This window comes from Bombyx mori, chromosome 24 (assembly GCF_030269925.1).
Source record: "Bombyx mori chromosome 24, ASM3026992v2".
NCBI classification, from domain to species: Eukaryota; Metazoa; Arthropoda; class Insecta; order Lepidoptera; family Bombycidae; genus Bombyx; species Bombyx mori.
In genome coordinates, this window is record NC_085130.1 from 12,809,844 (window position 1) to 12,825,457 (window position 15,614).

A 15,614-nucleotide genomic window follows, 5' to 3' on the forward strand; every position below is an offset into this window, starting at 1 on the left:
TGACAGCACGGGGGATGCGCGATATATCGGCCATCAGAGTCTCTCTTGGAGCGTGGTGCAAGAGAGACGATCTAAACTTGTGTCTGAAGTGGAGAACTCTCTGGGGCGAGTCTCCGAGTGGGGCGAATCGAACTTAGTTCAATTCAACCCGTTGAAGACACAAGTTTGCGCGTTCACTGCGAAGAAGGACCCCTTTGCACTGCAATTCCAAAGAGTATCCCTTCAACCTTCCGTGAGTATCGGGATACTTGGGGTCGACATTTCGAGTGATGTCCAATTTCGGAGTCATTTGGAAGGCAAAACCAAGTTGACGTCCAAAATGCTGGGAGTCCTTAACAGAGCGAAGCGGTATTTCGCGCCTGGACAAAGACTTTTGCTTTATAAAGCACAAGTCCAGCCTCGCGTGGAGTACTGCTCCCATCTCTGGGCCGGGACTCCCAAATACCAGCTTCTTCCATTTGACTCCATACAGAGGAGGGCCGTTCGGATTGTCGATAATCCCATTCTCACGGATCGTTTGGCACCTCTGGGTCTGCGGAGGTACTTTGGTTCCCTCTGTATTTTGTACCGTATGTTCCATGGGGAGTGCTCTGGAATTGTTTGAGATGATGCCCTCATCTTCTTTTTATCATCGCACCTCCCGCCATCGGAGCAGAGTTCATCCATATCACCTGGAACCGCTGCGTTCATGGACAGTGCGTTTCCAGAGGTCTTTTTTGCCACATACCATCCGGCTATAGAATGAGCTCCCCTCCACGGTGTTTCCTGAGCGCTATGACATGTCCTTCTTTAAAAGAGGCTTGTGGAGAGTATTAAGCGGTAGGCAGCGGCTTGGCTCTGCCCCTGGTATTGCTGAAGTCCATGGGCGACGGTAACCACTCACCATCAGCTGAGTCGTAAGCTGGTCTGCCTACAAGGGCAATTAAAAACAAACTTTTTGTTAGAATCACTTATAATCTAAGTTAGTAACTTAAAAACTAAACCATTAGTAGGTATCACACTATTTATTATAATTATTTTTTTTTAGATATTTTTTTCCATATGCAAGGGCAAGTAGCAGTCCCTCGATTTTGCTCGACATGATGTACAGAGGACTGTTCAACTTAAACTTATATAAAAATGGCGTTATATAATAAAACATTAGGTACGTGTATAAAAATATTGTCGCTGTCGCTATAAAGACGCATTACGCGACTACGTCTATGCATTTAAACGTTATCATTCAATATCAGACACGTCTTGTCGGATCCCCCGGATTCACTCTCGGTGCTTTTAGGCGACGACCGCCGGTTCGGCGTCCTGAGGGGGAGGGTGACGGGAGAGATGTGCTCCGCACTAAACGCTTCCCCCCATTTGCCTTTTCATGAGTTCTGTCTCATGCGAGGTTCGGACGTGGGATGTTGTGCGACAGGAGGTTTTAGTCGGTTCGACTCCGACATGCCCCGCCCGCCAACCCCAGTGGAGGGAGGGAGTCCGGCGATTTACTCCTGACAAAAAAAAAACCTAATTCAGCATTCAATATAACGTTTATTTTCTGTGTTGATCAATAGATACGTTTATTACCGAGATTTCCAAACAATACGTGATATCAAAGGATGTAAGGCTATTTGGCTTAAAGCGATTTTTCGCGACATTTATTTTTGTGATTAAACTAGCGTTTTATTTGGTAGTAGCATCAACAATTCAATGTTTTTAATTGAACTTCAATTAAGTTTACTCCATCCAGAAAGCTGAAGAAGTTTTTTTGTTGAGATATGTTTTTAAAATTTTAAATATTGAATAAATGGCTCCCTTCCTGCAAAGTTTCAAAAATGTCGCTTAATCTAAATAGCCTTTCAACCTTCGATATACAGTTGTTCACGATATACAGCCCTCCCTCCACTGAGGATGGCGGGCGGATGTCCGGCGATTTCCTCCTGACCAAAAAAAAATAATCAAATATCCTTTGACCCCTCGATATGTACTAGCTTTTGTCTTTTGTTTTATTCTCTAATATAAAAAAAAATTGGACTATTTTCATAATATTATTTTTAATGATAATAATTGTAGCGAAATTAATTCAGTGAAGTTCTACTCTTGCTAGGGCTGATGTTAGCAAAATTCTCTCTGGCTGAACCCCGTGAGCTCACCCTCCAGGAAAATTGAAGCAAGAATAGCCTCTCGTGGCTACTAGCACTGGCACTTGCGCAGGTAAAAAGATGTGTGGTGTCGCGGGACACCGGATTGGAACGAAGTTCCTTAATATAAAAATATTAATTTTAAGTTCTATTCGAGGTATAAAGAAAATAAAACTGGAGGTTTCGCAACAACCCACGGTCATTCGGTAACGTGCGAACTTATTGTGGTACACTTCATTCACGGTTGCTTGCATAAGAGTTAGTGTATTGCGCAAACGAACGCTCTGAGATCGTGCTCAATGAATGATAAAAAAATGTAATTTTTTTACGTTATTACAAAGGTGAGTCGTACACTGTGTGCATTACTAATTTGTACGTTATTACAAAGTTAAGTCGTACACTGTGTGCATTACTAATAAAAACCTTACGTTACGGACGTTTTTTCCCGGTTAGGGCATCCCTCCGCATTGTCCCATAAGGAACTTCGTTCCAAAAAAACTGTTGCGAAACCGTTGATAAAATCATACTGTTACGCGCTGGGGGTAGTTTTGGTATGCGCTTCTGCTATTCGACGATAGATGGCGTTGCTCTTACCGACGGAACAATACTTTATTGTTATATATTTTTTGAGAAAATAAGTATTTTTTTTTCTTTATTTATTATTGTATTATTAGTATTGATGCAATACTAAGTAACTAAACAAACAAAAAACGCTTAACAAAGAGGAGAAAAGTTATAGAGCATAATTGAAAAGATATCTGTGTGCTAGAAATATTGAAGTGGTATTCTAAGCTTAAATATATATCTGAAATTTATTAAATTGTCCACAACACCAAATATTTTGCCATGTAGTAACTGAATCACAACAACTTTAGAAAAAACAATAAAAATACTAGTAACATACCTACTTAAATATCGACTAAGCGAATCGCGACAACCCTTTATATAAAATCAGTAATAGTGTACATAAATAATTCTCCCGGTATGTCTCCAACTTAACCACGACATGAATTAAGGTCGAACCGAAAAGTACTTGGCTTTTTTTATACCGGCCGTTTCTACAAAATATTTTGAGTGAAGCAATACTTAACGATAAGAAATATATACGTATATTTTTTAACCAGACGATTCATTTTTCCTTATTTGGCCAATTAATTACTTGTTACAAAATGAAACGTTTTTAGTCACGGCTGACGAAAATAGCCTATATTCTTTTTTTTAAGGTATTTCATGACCTGGCAACTAAAACCTTTATGGACAAGTCTTATTTAAATTTATAGTCTTATTTTTATGAAAAATGATAAGATGATTAATTTGAGACATTAATCAACAATATATATCTGAAACAATACTTTATTGTTATATATTTTTTGAGAAAATAAGTATTTTTTTTTCTTTATTTATTATTGTATTATTAGTATTGATGCAATACTAAGTAACTAAACAAACAAAAAACGCTTAACAAAGAGGAGAAAAGTTATAGAGCATAATTGAAAAGATATCTGTGTGCTAGAAATATTGAAGTGGTATTCTAAGCTTAAATATATATCTGAAATTTATTAAATTGTCCACAACACCAAATATTGAGATGAAATTAAATGAAATGAGATGATATGATATGCGATGAAATATAATCTCAGTAAAATGGTGGTTATTTACTGAGACTTTTTCAATGGACTTTTTGGAGGATCTCGAGAAGTTACGTCCAGCGGCTTTGTTTTATTTTCCCACATTTGTGCACTTTCACAGATACTAAAAAGTTAATAAACGACCGTTATTACACATTTAGACCTGAAGAAACACTAAATAGACAAAATAAAACAAATCACACAACTTCACTCCTCGCGTTCCCGCCAAAAAGTCCTAACCTATATTCTATTCCAATTACGAAGTCCCATTTGACAGATGTTATTAATATGTAATTGTGTATTTTTTTTTTATTTTTTTATTGCTTAGATGGGTGGACGAGCTCACAGCCCACCTGGTGTTAAGTGGTTACTGGAGCCCATGGACATCTACAACGTAAATGCGCCACCCACCTTGAGATATAAGTTCTAAGATCTCAGTATAGTTACAACGGCTGCCCCACCCTTCAAACCGAAACGCATTACTGCTTCACGCCAGAAATAGGCAGGACGGTGGTACCTACCCGCGCGGACTCACAAGAGGTCCTACCACCAGTAAAAAATGCATAATGATTTAGATTGATTGTGTATTTTTTAAATGATGTTTGCGACCATGAACAAAAAACTGATTATCATTTCAAAGTATTCGAAGCGTGAAGAGTTACGTTCTAAGAAGTGTCAAAAGGGATTTCGTAATTGGAATAGAGTATAACTTTGTTTATTTATGTTTCGTTGTACGCAACACGAGATAACTATATTAACACCGATCCATTAACGGTGCTTTTAGGTACCACAAGCACCGGTCACCGTCCTCGTCGAACCCGTCGCTTGCGACGAAGGGCTCGACGAGCGAATTAACCCATAGACACAGCCCACTGAGTTTCTCGCCAGATCTTCTCGGTGGGTCGCGTTTCCGATCCGGCGATAGATTCTGCGAAGCACGGCTCTTGCTTCGGCCAGTGTTAGCAACGTCGTCAGGTTTGAGCCCCGTGAGCTCACCTACATGTTAGAGTGAAGCTGAAATAGCCTCTCAAGGTTATCAGCATAGGTAGGAAAAAAATATACTAACAAATTATTTTAGTTAAAAAAAAAATTGTGACTACAGTTATTGACCGTCTTATCGCGTATTGTTCTATTTCGATAAGGCGATTGTGTGAACTCGAAGTTAGAAGTGAAGAATTAGAAGTTATTAGAATGTCACTAGGAATACAGAATCGTTGTTCGCCTCTGCAAAGAGAAAAAATAAATTAGACTAAAAAACAAATGGTGTGAACACTGTTTATCTATACATACAAATAAAATTGGAGTCTGTTTGTAGTATTGAAATAACCGCTTTTTACTACATGCATATGGATATACTAGCCGTATTCGCCCGCTTCGCTGGGCATTTAAAATTAACATTATTAATTATTGTCATTATTATTAGGGAGTCCAACACTCATATATAGCCTATCCATTATTAATCCTCAAATATTAGCCTATCCATTAAGTACATGTATTTTCTACATGGATACCAAGTTTCAAGTCAATCGGATGCATGGTTTAGTAGTTATAACGGAACATCCGTAAAAACCACTGTAGGTTTATATATTAGTATAGCTTAGTATAGAAGTATAGATATATACAGTACATACACCAAAATAACATTTCTTACAATTTTTGCCTGTCTGTCTATTGGTTCCGGATAATCTCTGGAAAGGCTGGATCGATTTTGACGGGACTTTCACTGATAGGTAGTTGATGTATAAGGAGTAACTTAGGCTACTTTTTATAGACTAGATTCGGCTCGCGGCGTCACCCGCGGTACGACAATAACACCGCGGGACTCAGCTAGTGATAAATAATTTTAGCAAGGCTGGTTCCAGTCAATCGTGTTGCTCTATTGTGTTTTTGAGGGTTTTTAAATTTAGTGGCTCTAGCGCGTTCAATCCAGACATGTAGATGTTGAATTTTTTTTTGCATCAAGTTTGAAAACACTCATTGTACACGGTTATTGGTAATTATCTCCGTGTGCTTAGTGCGAGTTTTTTAACGTTCTCGATAGCGTAAAAGTTAACTAAAATTTGTATGCATTAGGAACAGCTCCCACTCCTTACCAATTTGAGTTAACTTTTACGCTATCGCGAACGTTAAAAAACTCGCACTAAGCACACAGTTCCGGCCAGGATGAGACAGAAGAGCAAAAAACATACAAATTTAGACCCCTCAATGTATCGCTGAATTTCATTAGCTAATAGTCGTCGTGGCCTAAAGCCTTGTTCGGACTAGGCGAGTATTTTAGTCGAGTACCGAGTAATTTAGTAGCTAAATGTGTCTGAGCACCAAAAATTTAGTTGAGTAGGTTAGTAAATAATTTAGTCAAGTCAATCCATTTTGTTCTACTTTTTCGGGCGAGTAGCGAGTAGTTTAGCCATAAAATTACTCGGTATCCGACTAAAATACTCGCCTAGTCCGAACAAGGCTTAACGAATAAGACGTCCGGTGCATTCATATGTAGCGATGCACCGGTGTTCGAATCCCGCAGGTGGGTACCAATTTTTCTAATGAAATACGTACTTAACAAATGTTACGATTGACTTCCATCGTGAAGGAATAACATCGTGTAATAAAAATCAAACTCGTAAGATTATAATTTGCGTAATTACTGGTGGTAGGACTTCTTGTGAGTCCGCAGGGGTAGGTACCACCACCCTGCCTATTTCTGTCGTAAAGCAGTTTCGGTGTGAAGGGCGGGGCAGCCGTTGTAGCTATATTGAGACCTTAGAACTTATCTCAAGGTGGGTGGCGCATTTAGATTGTAGATGTCTATGGGCTCCAGTAACCACTTAACACCAGGTGGGCTGTGAGCTCGTCCACTCATCTAAGCAATAAAATAAAAATAAAAATAAAAAAAATCATTGAGATAAGTAAGAAATAACATTTTTTTAACACGTTGACTGCCATATAGGTCACTGGTGCCCTACGCGACGCCCTGAAGTAATTATGTCGATTTCTTTCTTCGATCTTCTTACTAAGGCGCCGGAATACCTAGTAGACTCTGGGAATCTATTTCTAAGAGACCTGAAAGACTAAAACATACTTTAAAAACAATGGAAGACAAAGCTAGACAATTCCGGCGCCTTAGTAACAGAAATCCACATCATTACTTCACTGCGCCGCGTAGGACACCGGTGACCTACACCGCAGTCAAATAGTTAAACACTGTCTATTAGATGTTTAATATAAAAAACTGTTTGATCGAATTTCTGCTATTATTTTTTTATTAGGAGTTATTAACAAACACATCTATCCATATATATGTAAGCTTGAGGGTAGATATTATCTTGTTGAACACCAAGTAAAACGATGTCACTTTTTTTATTCTTGATTTAATCAACAATATGTTATCTTAACAATTCACTTTAACACTTGTCCAACTTTAACCAGTACGTACAACAGTCACTGAATCACACAACGTAACAAGGATATAGTAAGTGCACCAGGCAAGCGCAGTCCAACGAATGTTCATTTCAAGGCACGTTCCGCCTTTTTATACTAGCCGGCGCAGCTGGCTTATGAGTCACCTCTGTTGCAGCTGTTGTTTACGAGTGGAACGACACGGCCGGCGCACCTGGCTTGTGTGAGTCACTCCTATTGCACGTGCTATATAACATAAATATCGTTAACGCCGTCACGGCCATACTGACGTGCGCTCGTCCTCGTGCGCGCATTCTTATGGTATGTCTGTGAACAACAAACGTGTTCGTTCATCCTGACATTAACGGATGCAACTTAAAACGTGGTTTATGATATTAACAATCTAGTACGGTTCGGTTCGCATAATTCTTCAGAAAATCCTATATTGGCTATAAATAACCTTCAGACTGCTTACATACCTGGGCCAGTTCATTTAAAACTCTTCAGGTATGTAAGTATGTCCCTTTTAACTTAGACCGGAATTGTTATCCCTTCAGTTTTTCGAACTGGACCGGATAATGCTAGACCGAATCGCAATCCCTGTAGCTAATTGTCGTGGCTAATCTGGATGAAAATCCCTATAGCCAAGCCATTGGACCGGACAGACCCTTCAATGACTTCACACTTTTTTTTTTTTTTCTCTTTTTTTTTTGCTAGTCCGGATTAACATCTCTCTAGCCACATACAATTCTCTTTTTTTTTTTAATCTGCGTGTACGGTAGCGTTTGTTAAAACATTTCTTAAACCAGAACATTTATACGGAATTTCTTCAGAAATAGTGCGAGACCGACCATCGTTTTCTACATTTCCAACACCTGCACCTGAGTTGCCTCAGCTTACAGACATTGTATCACTACCTACAGACTATGTTTGCTGTATCGCTATTTGCGAACAAAAATGTCGCTTCTATTGTCAGTGATAGAGTCGTCATCATTAAGATCAGTTTCATGAATAAGATTACTTAACCCATCTGTGTACGCCGTCACGTCATCGTCACTATAATTTTCAGAAATTTCTAGTAGGCCTGACGGGCCTCGAGGTACTTCGCGTAAGTTTTCATGGGGAACTTTGTACACTAGAACCATTTACATGTCTCAACTTATACCTATCGTTTTCCAAAACTGCAGATGATTGAAAGATTACTGGTGGCCCGGAGGCCTTTCCCGCTTCACCAGGACGGGTGGGCGAGCAAAGGCTCAGCCAAGAGGGGTGGGATTTGCTAACAACTGCCCGAGCGACTCCGCACAGACCTAACAACTCAAGAGCAATTGCTTCGCGAATGAATCTACTACCGGATCGGAATCGCGACCCACTGAGAAGATCCGGCGAGAAACTCAGTGGGCTGATGCATGGGTTAGGTTGCACGTCGACCTCTTTGTCGAGTTCGACGAGTACGATTACTGGGGTTCCTCAGCCTGCTCCTAGTGTTAGAGCTGAAGGTATCTAATGCAAGAGTTATTGGATCTGATGGATCCGTAAGGACGTGTCTAGGGTGACTACGGTGACTTGTTCATGAAACCGCTTACCATTGAATAAATTACTATGGCTTTGTTTTATAAGACTACATTCTGACCCTGAATGGAACATAAAGGGGGAGCCAAAACCACTTATCTGTAACACACTGAAGCTCTGGAACACACGTTGACGTCTCTGGTTGGACCTGCCACAGCACCTGGAGCAGTGTAGTTTTTCTTCTTGTAGCGCATGGAACACCCAGAAGCTACATGACTCGCATCACCGCACACGTAACAGCTGACTTGCAGGCGAGAGCCGGGCGCCCACGGATGAGGAGGTTGTTCAGGTTTTGCTGGAATATCGAAAAAAGTTTGAGAGCAGTATCTGTCGCAACACCCTTCGGCACGATGCCCAGGTTTTCCGCAGAAATGGCAGCTTCCACGGAAAAAAACTTCGAGAGCGTTTTGGTTCTTTATCAGGATCTTCGTTTTTTTTCTTTTGAGGGTAAAGCCACGTAATGTGTGAAATAGACGATTTTTTGTGGTAATAACGACAGAGTTCAATTCCCGACGGATTCTTTCACCACACTGCGATAGTATTGATATAACAAATCCGGTGGCTATTTGTTCTGGCACATTAGCGTCGGGAATCTTCTTTATAAGTTGCCATAGCCGGATACCGGCTTCAGCTGGTCCCTTTTTGCTTTCCATTTCAAATTTAATAACCAGGTCGAAGTGGTCTTGCATCATTAGATAATTTTGTCAGCATCTCTTTAATAGTAGGCCAGGATATCTTACCAGGCTGTATTTTTGTGAGGCAAGTAGCAGCTCGAGCCTTAAGCGAATGTGTGAGAGTCAAAATTAAATCGACACCATCCAATACTTCAACTACTTTAAACGGCCCTTTAAACTTCGTATCTAATTTCGTTTGATTATGCTCTTCGTATTAATGTGTGGACGAGCTCACAGCCCACCTTGTGTTAAGTGGTTACTGGAACCCATAGACATCCACAGCGTAAACGCACCACACACCTTGAGATAGAAGTTCTAAGGTCTCAGTATAGTTACAACCGCTGCCCCACCCTTCAAACCGAAATACACCACTGCTTCACGGCAGAAATACGCAGGGTGATGGTACCCGTGCGGTCGATGGCACTATACGGAGCACCCGTCTGGTGCCACGTCCTTACCCACGAGAACGTCGCCGCGCTGCGACGCCGGCAGCGCGCGATCGCAGTCAGAGTTATTCAATGATACCTCACAGTCTCCTACGAGGCGGCGCGCCCTAGCGCAAGTGCAGCCGGAGCGCGGGGGCTCTAATATCGGCAGTCCGTGCTGGAGGCGTGGTCTCGTAGTTTGGCGGACCCGTCGGCCGGCCTCCGTACCGTCGAGGCGATCTGCCCGGTTCTCGCGGACTGGGTGGGCCGCGACCGCGGAAGTCTCACCTCCGGCTACCTGTGCAGACTCACAAGACATTTTACCACCATGCAAACTTCTTACCGCAACAAATCTTACCAGCCACCACGCAAACTACAATTTTACGGGTTCCACCTCTCTTACACGATGTTACTCCCACACTGAGGAAGCCAACCGCGAACACTTGTCAAGCACGCACAAGCACGCACTTCACCGGAAAAACCTGCATCCGCCAGCGGAACCCGAACACCGCCGCATCGCCAGACACGAACGCACCGGACGTCTTATCTTACAGGTCACGACGACTTCAGATGTGTCAATTTTTCTTCCCCACGGAAACTTGCTTGCTTTCTTGTTTGCTTGCTTGCTGGAGCCCGAAGTCATCGAACGTGTAGTGTTATTGGTATTGAATCGAGTAGATTCTAAAATTTCAGCGACAATTCACAGTCTCATGTCCTGGTTTACTGTACTAGTGCCATGTAACTCTAGCAGTAGTCATTGGCTTAAAAACGATTCGTGTCGGAACTACCCACTCGTCATGACAGATCCATTATTGCGATCGAAGTTTCACTTAAGATTTGCACTTGCCTTAATTTCTTGCAATAGCTTGTTACGTGTTGTATTTCCGTTAGTAAATGCCATGTGATGAAGTCGACAGTCAAACTGGGAAACATGAGCCAGAACGTAAGATGTGACGATTTCTTCGTGGCTCAGATCTTCCATCGAGGTAATAGAGACGTTATTACACGACTTACGTATGCTGCATTCACGCTCTTGTGGCGTACCACTACTAGTATTCTGATCTGCATCATGTTTTTTTTGCTGTACTTCGAACATGTTCAAACACGTCACGCCAGTGAGAGTAGAGTCCTGATCTCACTTCTGATGTAAGCTTGAGGGTAGATATTATCTTGTTGAACACCAAGTAAAACGATGTCACTTTTTTGATTCTTGATTTAATCAACAATATGTTATCTTAACAATTCACTTTAACACTTGTCCAACTTTAACCAGTACGTACAACAGTCACTGAATCACACAACGTAACAAGGATATAGTAAGTGCACCAGGCAAGCGCAGTCCAACGAATGTTCATTTCAAGGCACGTTCCGCCTTTTTATACTAGCCGGCGCAGCTGGCTTATGAGTCACCTCTGTTGCAGCTGTTGTTTACGAGTGGAACGACACGGCCGGCGCACCTGGCTTGTGTGAGTCACTCCTATTGCACGTGCTATATAACATAAATATCGTTAACGCCGTCATATATAAAAATGAATTGCTGTTCGTTAGTCTCGCTAAAACTCGGGAACAGCTGGACCGATTTGGCTAATTTTGGTCTTGAATTATTTGTGGAAGTCCAGAGAAGGTTTAAAAGGTAGATAAATATGAAAATACTCGGAATTAAATTAAAATAACATTATTTTTTTCCTTTGATGTGTCCCCCGTCTGACGGATTCTTTTTGTTTGTTTTCAGTTTATTTTATACAAAAGTTAAGGTCTTTTATTTATCGATTGAGGCACTACGAAGTCTGCCGGAGTCAGCTAGTGATTAATAAAATATACCAAAACGTTTCGAAGTGCCTACTACGGCCTGTAATCAGGGACGTCTTAAACTAGGATGGGGCCCTTGGGCACACAAGAATTTGAGGCCCTTTTGGAAAGTAAAAAAAGCGAATTATAATAACATTTTTTTATTGAGTGTGAGACCATTTATTATGGGTAATCAAATACAGTATGATATAATGTGTCATTAATGATATTAGAATGCTGCTGGTTTTTTGGTTACGATTTCGATAACGGTTTCTTTCGGGATTTCTGTTGAGCAAAATCTTCTATTATAGGCATAGTATATGCCTTGTAAATACCTTCTGATTACTGATTCGTGAAAAAAGTGTAATGTGCCCGACAAAAATGTTTTGAGAATAAACGTGTGAGAGAAATTGTCGGTCTTTCGGGGCCCCCTGAAAATGGGGGTCCTGGGCACGGGCCCCGTGCGCCCTTATGGTAAAGACGGTATTGCCTGTAATTTTTTTGTATTTATTGCATTCGTTTTCGTTATTTATATAGGTAAGTCAAATTATGCAGTCAAAAAAATACTATTTAACCGAAAGCACAAGCTTCTAGCGAAACTGACTTGTCCTCCTTCAAACGAGGCTTGTTGAGAGTACTTAACGGTAAGCAGCGGCTTGGCTCTGCCCCTGGCATTGCTGAAGTCCATGGGCGACGGTAACCACTCACCGTCAGGTGGGGCGTATGCTCGCTTAATAATAATAAAAAAAACAACTTGCTTGCGTTTCATTGACTATCCAAAAAAGGTTTAATGAGTTACAATTTTTATGAGAGAAACAATTAAAACTCAATTTTTCTGTCTTAAGTAGGATGTATCTCTAATAAAGGATTCAGTACATACATTTGGGAGTACATTTTGACAAATTCTCGCCGGGTGTGTCGCACTGGTGCTGTACCGAAGCAGTAAAGGAATGCAGGTAGACCTCAGGGTCCTAGGTGGTAAACCGCTAGTGAAGAAGAAAAGATACTCCAACATTTTTTTTTACACTAGTTAGTATTTGCTTGTTGAATTTTTTGAACTTATAAAACCAAGGTTTGATAACAATTTATTGACACATCAACGAATATTGTAAGTTCACGAACTTTGTATGTTTTTTTATTCTTTAGATTGGTAGACGAGCTCACAGCCCGTCTTTTAACAGTGTTAAGTGGTTACCGGAGCCCATAAACATCCACGACGTAAATGCGCCACCCACATTGAGATATAAGTTCTAAGGTCTCAAGTATAGTTACAACGGCTGCCCCACCCTTCAAACCGAAACGCGTCACTGCTTCACGGCAGAAATAGGCAGGGTGGTGGTACCTACCCGCGCGGACTCACAACAGGTCCTACCATCAGTAATTACGCAAATTATAATTTTGCGGGTTTGATTTTTATTACACGGTATTATTCCTTCAACGTGGAAGTCATTCGTGAATATTTGTTAAGTACGTATTTCATCAGAAAAATTGGTAACCGCCTGCGGGTTTCGAACATCGTTGCATCGCTCGATACGAATGCACCGGGCGTCTTATCCTTACGACGAATTAAATTAGCGGCGGCCACGATGAAAAGCTTTCAGACACTGCCTTCAGATACTTACTTAACGGTTCTAATTCCAAATCGTCGTGAAGATATACATTCCTCACGTACCCCGGTGCTCTGTGTGCTTAGTGCTAGGAGTGGGTGATATAAATCGTATATAGATTAAATATCTATATATCGCAGCAATATCGTTGAATCCGATATCGCCCCGCACGAAATCTATATATCGATATCGGCCGATACACGATATTGCTCGATGTGATGCGCATCGGCATATCGTACCGATTCGTGAATCGAAATCTATATAACGATATCAGCCGATACACGATATTGCTGGATGTGATGCGCATCGGCATAACGTACCGATTCGTGAATATCAGCAATATTCGTTTGGTTCGTATCGAATCGGCCAGAGTGAGTGAGCGCACGATAGGGATATCATGTGATGAATGAAACAGAAACAGGCATTATCCATACAATTGTAAACCTTATATTTAAGTCCATATGTCTGTAGATTATTCTTAGCGTATCAGCAGGATACAATTAAGGAAAGAAGTTTCAACTTTCGACCCTAACTTGAATGCAGTATAGCCTATTTGCATCGTTGAATTTAATTTCACGCGCTTTGACCTTGAACTAGAATTTTTGGACAAGTGTTTATAAATACTTAAAAGTTTTTTGTGTTTGATTTTTAAAGTACACTTTTTTCTATTTTTAGTTGAATCCAAATAATTGAGTTTATTTCTTGTGTTTGTATTAAACTTTTGAAATTTACACTCTTTTGGTATATTTTGTAATTTTAAATTAAGACACAAAATACTAAAAACTGAAAATAATGTAGCCAGTCCTAAGCCTGGTAAAAGCATAAAGGAAAGTTTTGTTGATATTTTTATTTTCATGTTCTTTTTATTACTTTAAAATCATATCATATATTTTACTGGTGGTAGGACCTCTTGTGAGTCCGCGCGGGTGGGTACCACCACCCTGCTTATTTTCTGCCGTGAAGCAATAATGCGTTTCGGTTTGAAGAGTGGGGCAGCCGTTGTAACTATACTGAGACCTTAGAACTTATATCTCAAGGTGGGTGGCGCATTTACGTTGTGGATGTCTATGGGCTCCAGTAACAACTTAACACCAGGTGGGCTGTGAGCTCGTTCACCCATCCAAGCAATAAAAAAATAAAAAATAAATTGATATCAGAAAACCAACCGTATAACGTTGACTTAAATCTATATCTACTACGATATTATATCAGCGTATCGTTTAAAATCTCAAATATCATGAATCGAGAAAATCTACTAGCATCCATCAATATATACATTCAGAAAATATATAGATTCAATATCCGATATTGATGCTCGATATATAGATACGATTCGATACGCGGCAAAACCGATATTACCCACTCCTACTTAGTGCGAGTTTTTTAACGTTCTCGATAGCGTAAAAGTTAACTCAAATTTGTAAGGAGTGGGAGCTGTTCCTAATGCATACAAATTTTAGTTAGCTTTCAACAACAAACTGTTCTTTTCCGCATATTACTTTTACAAAATAATGTCGATGTTTCACATCTGCCAGGCGTCCCGTGACAGCTCACATTTTTTTTCATAAATTCTACTTTCCGTGAGTCTCTATGCATTGCATTGCACATTGCAAACGAAGTCTCTGCACAATCTTTCTCCAACGAGTATTATTTTATACGGGGTGTGGGAAACAGGTTTTTTTTGACTTACCCTTGAAGTCAGACGAGCATACGCCCCACCGGATGGTGAGTGGTTACCGTCGCCCATGGACGTCAGTAATACCAGAGGTACTACTAAGCCGCTGCCTAGCGTTATATACTATCTACAAGCCTTGTTTGAAGAAGGACATGTCATAGCGCTCGGAACACCGTAGAGGGGAGCTCATTCCAAAGTCGGATGGTACGTGTCAAAAAAGGTATCTGGAAACGCATAGTGGATCTAGATGGTATGTATGGATGGGCCCTACTCCGGGGGCCCAAATAAATACCAGTTACTTACATTCGGGAGCCCCGGTCCAAAGATGGAAGCAGTACTCCACGCGGGACCGGACTTGTGCTTCACCTGGCAGCCATAAGAGATGGACCATCACAAACAATTGCTCAGAGCACTTCCCATGGGACACGTAGAACCGAAATCTCTCCGTTGACCAAGAGATTATTACACGTCATCCCTTCATCGTTCAAGCCATCCATGAACATGTGTTTAGTACTGTTTTCCTTAGAATACCGGGTACTATTATAATACTTATCTGCTAGATTTGAACGCCAAAGTCGCCTTGCTTGATACGAGTACCTATATTGAGAAACTAAGAATTATTGGTGGCCCGGTGTTCTTTTTAGGTTTCACCAGGATATGTGAGCGAGCAAAGGCTCGGCCAGGAGAAAAGGGATATGCTAACAGCTGTCCGTCCGAGCGCCTCCGAAGGAGATC

At 40.9% G+C, this 15,614-nt stretch overlaps 2 long non-coding RNA genes across 2 annotated transcripts; both read right to left on the reverse strand.

Moving 5' to 3' along the window:
* Positions 1-8,074: 8,074 nt before the first annotated feature.
* Positions 8,075-11,300, reverse strand: LOC134201290 (uncharacterized). The gene is made up of 2 exons (XR_009976514.1): positions 9,451-11,300; positions 8,075-9,005 (listed from the first exon to the last, which is right to left on the reverse strand). It is a non-coding gene; the product is annotated as an uncharacterized LOC134201290 (long non-coding RNA).
* Positions 11,301-11,763: 463 nt separating this feature from the next.
* LOC105841271 (uncharacterized) lies at positions 11,764-13,297 on the reverse strand. Its single transcript, XR_009976513.1, has 3 exons — positions 13,220-13,297; positions 12,478-12,583; positions 11,764-11,882 (listed from the first exon to the last, which is right to left on the reverse strand). It is a non-coding gene; the product is annotated as an uncharacterized LOC105841271 (long non-coding RNA).
* Between the last annotated feature and the right edge of the window lie 2,317 nt (positions 13,298-15,614).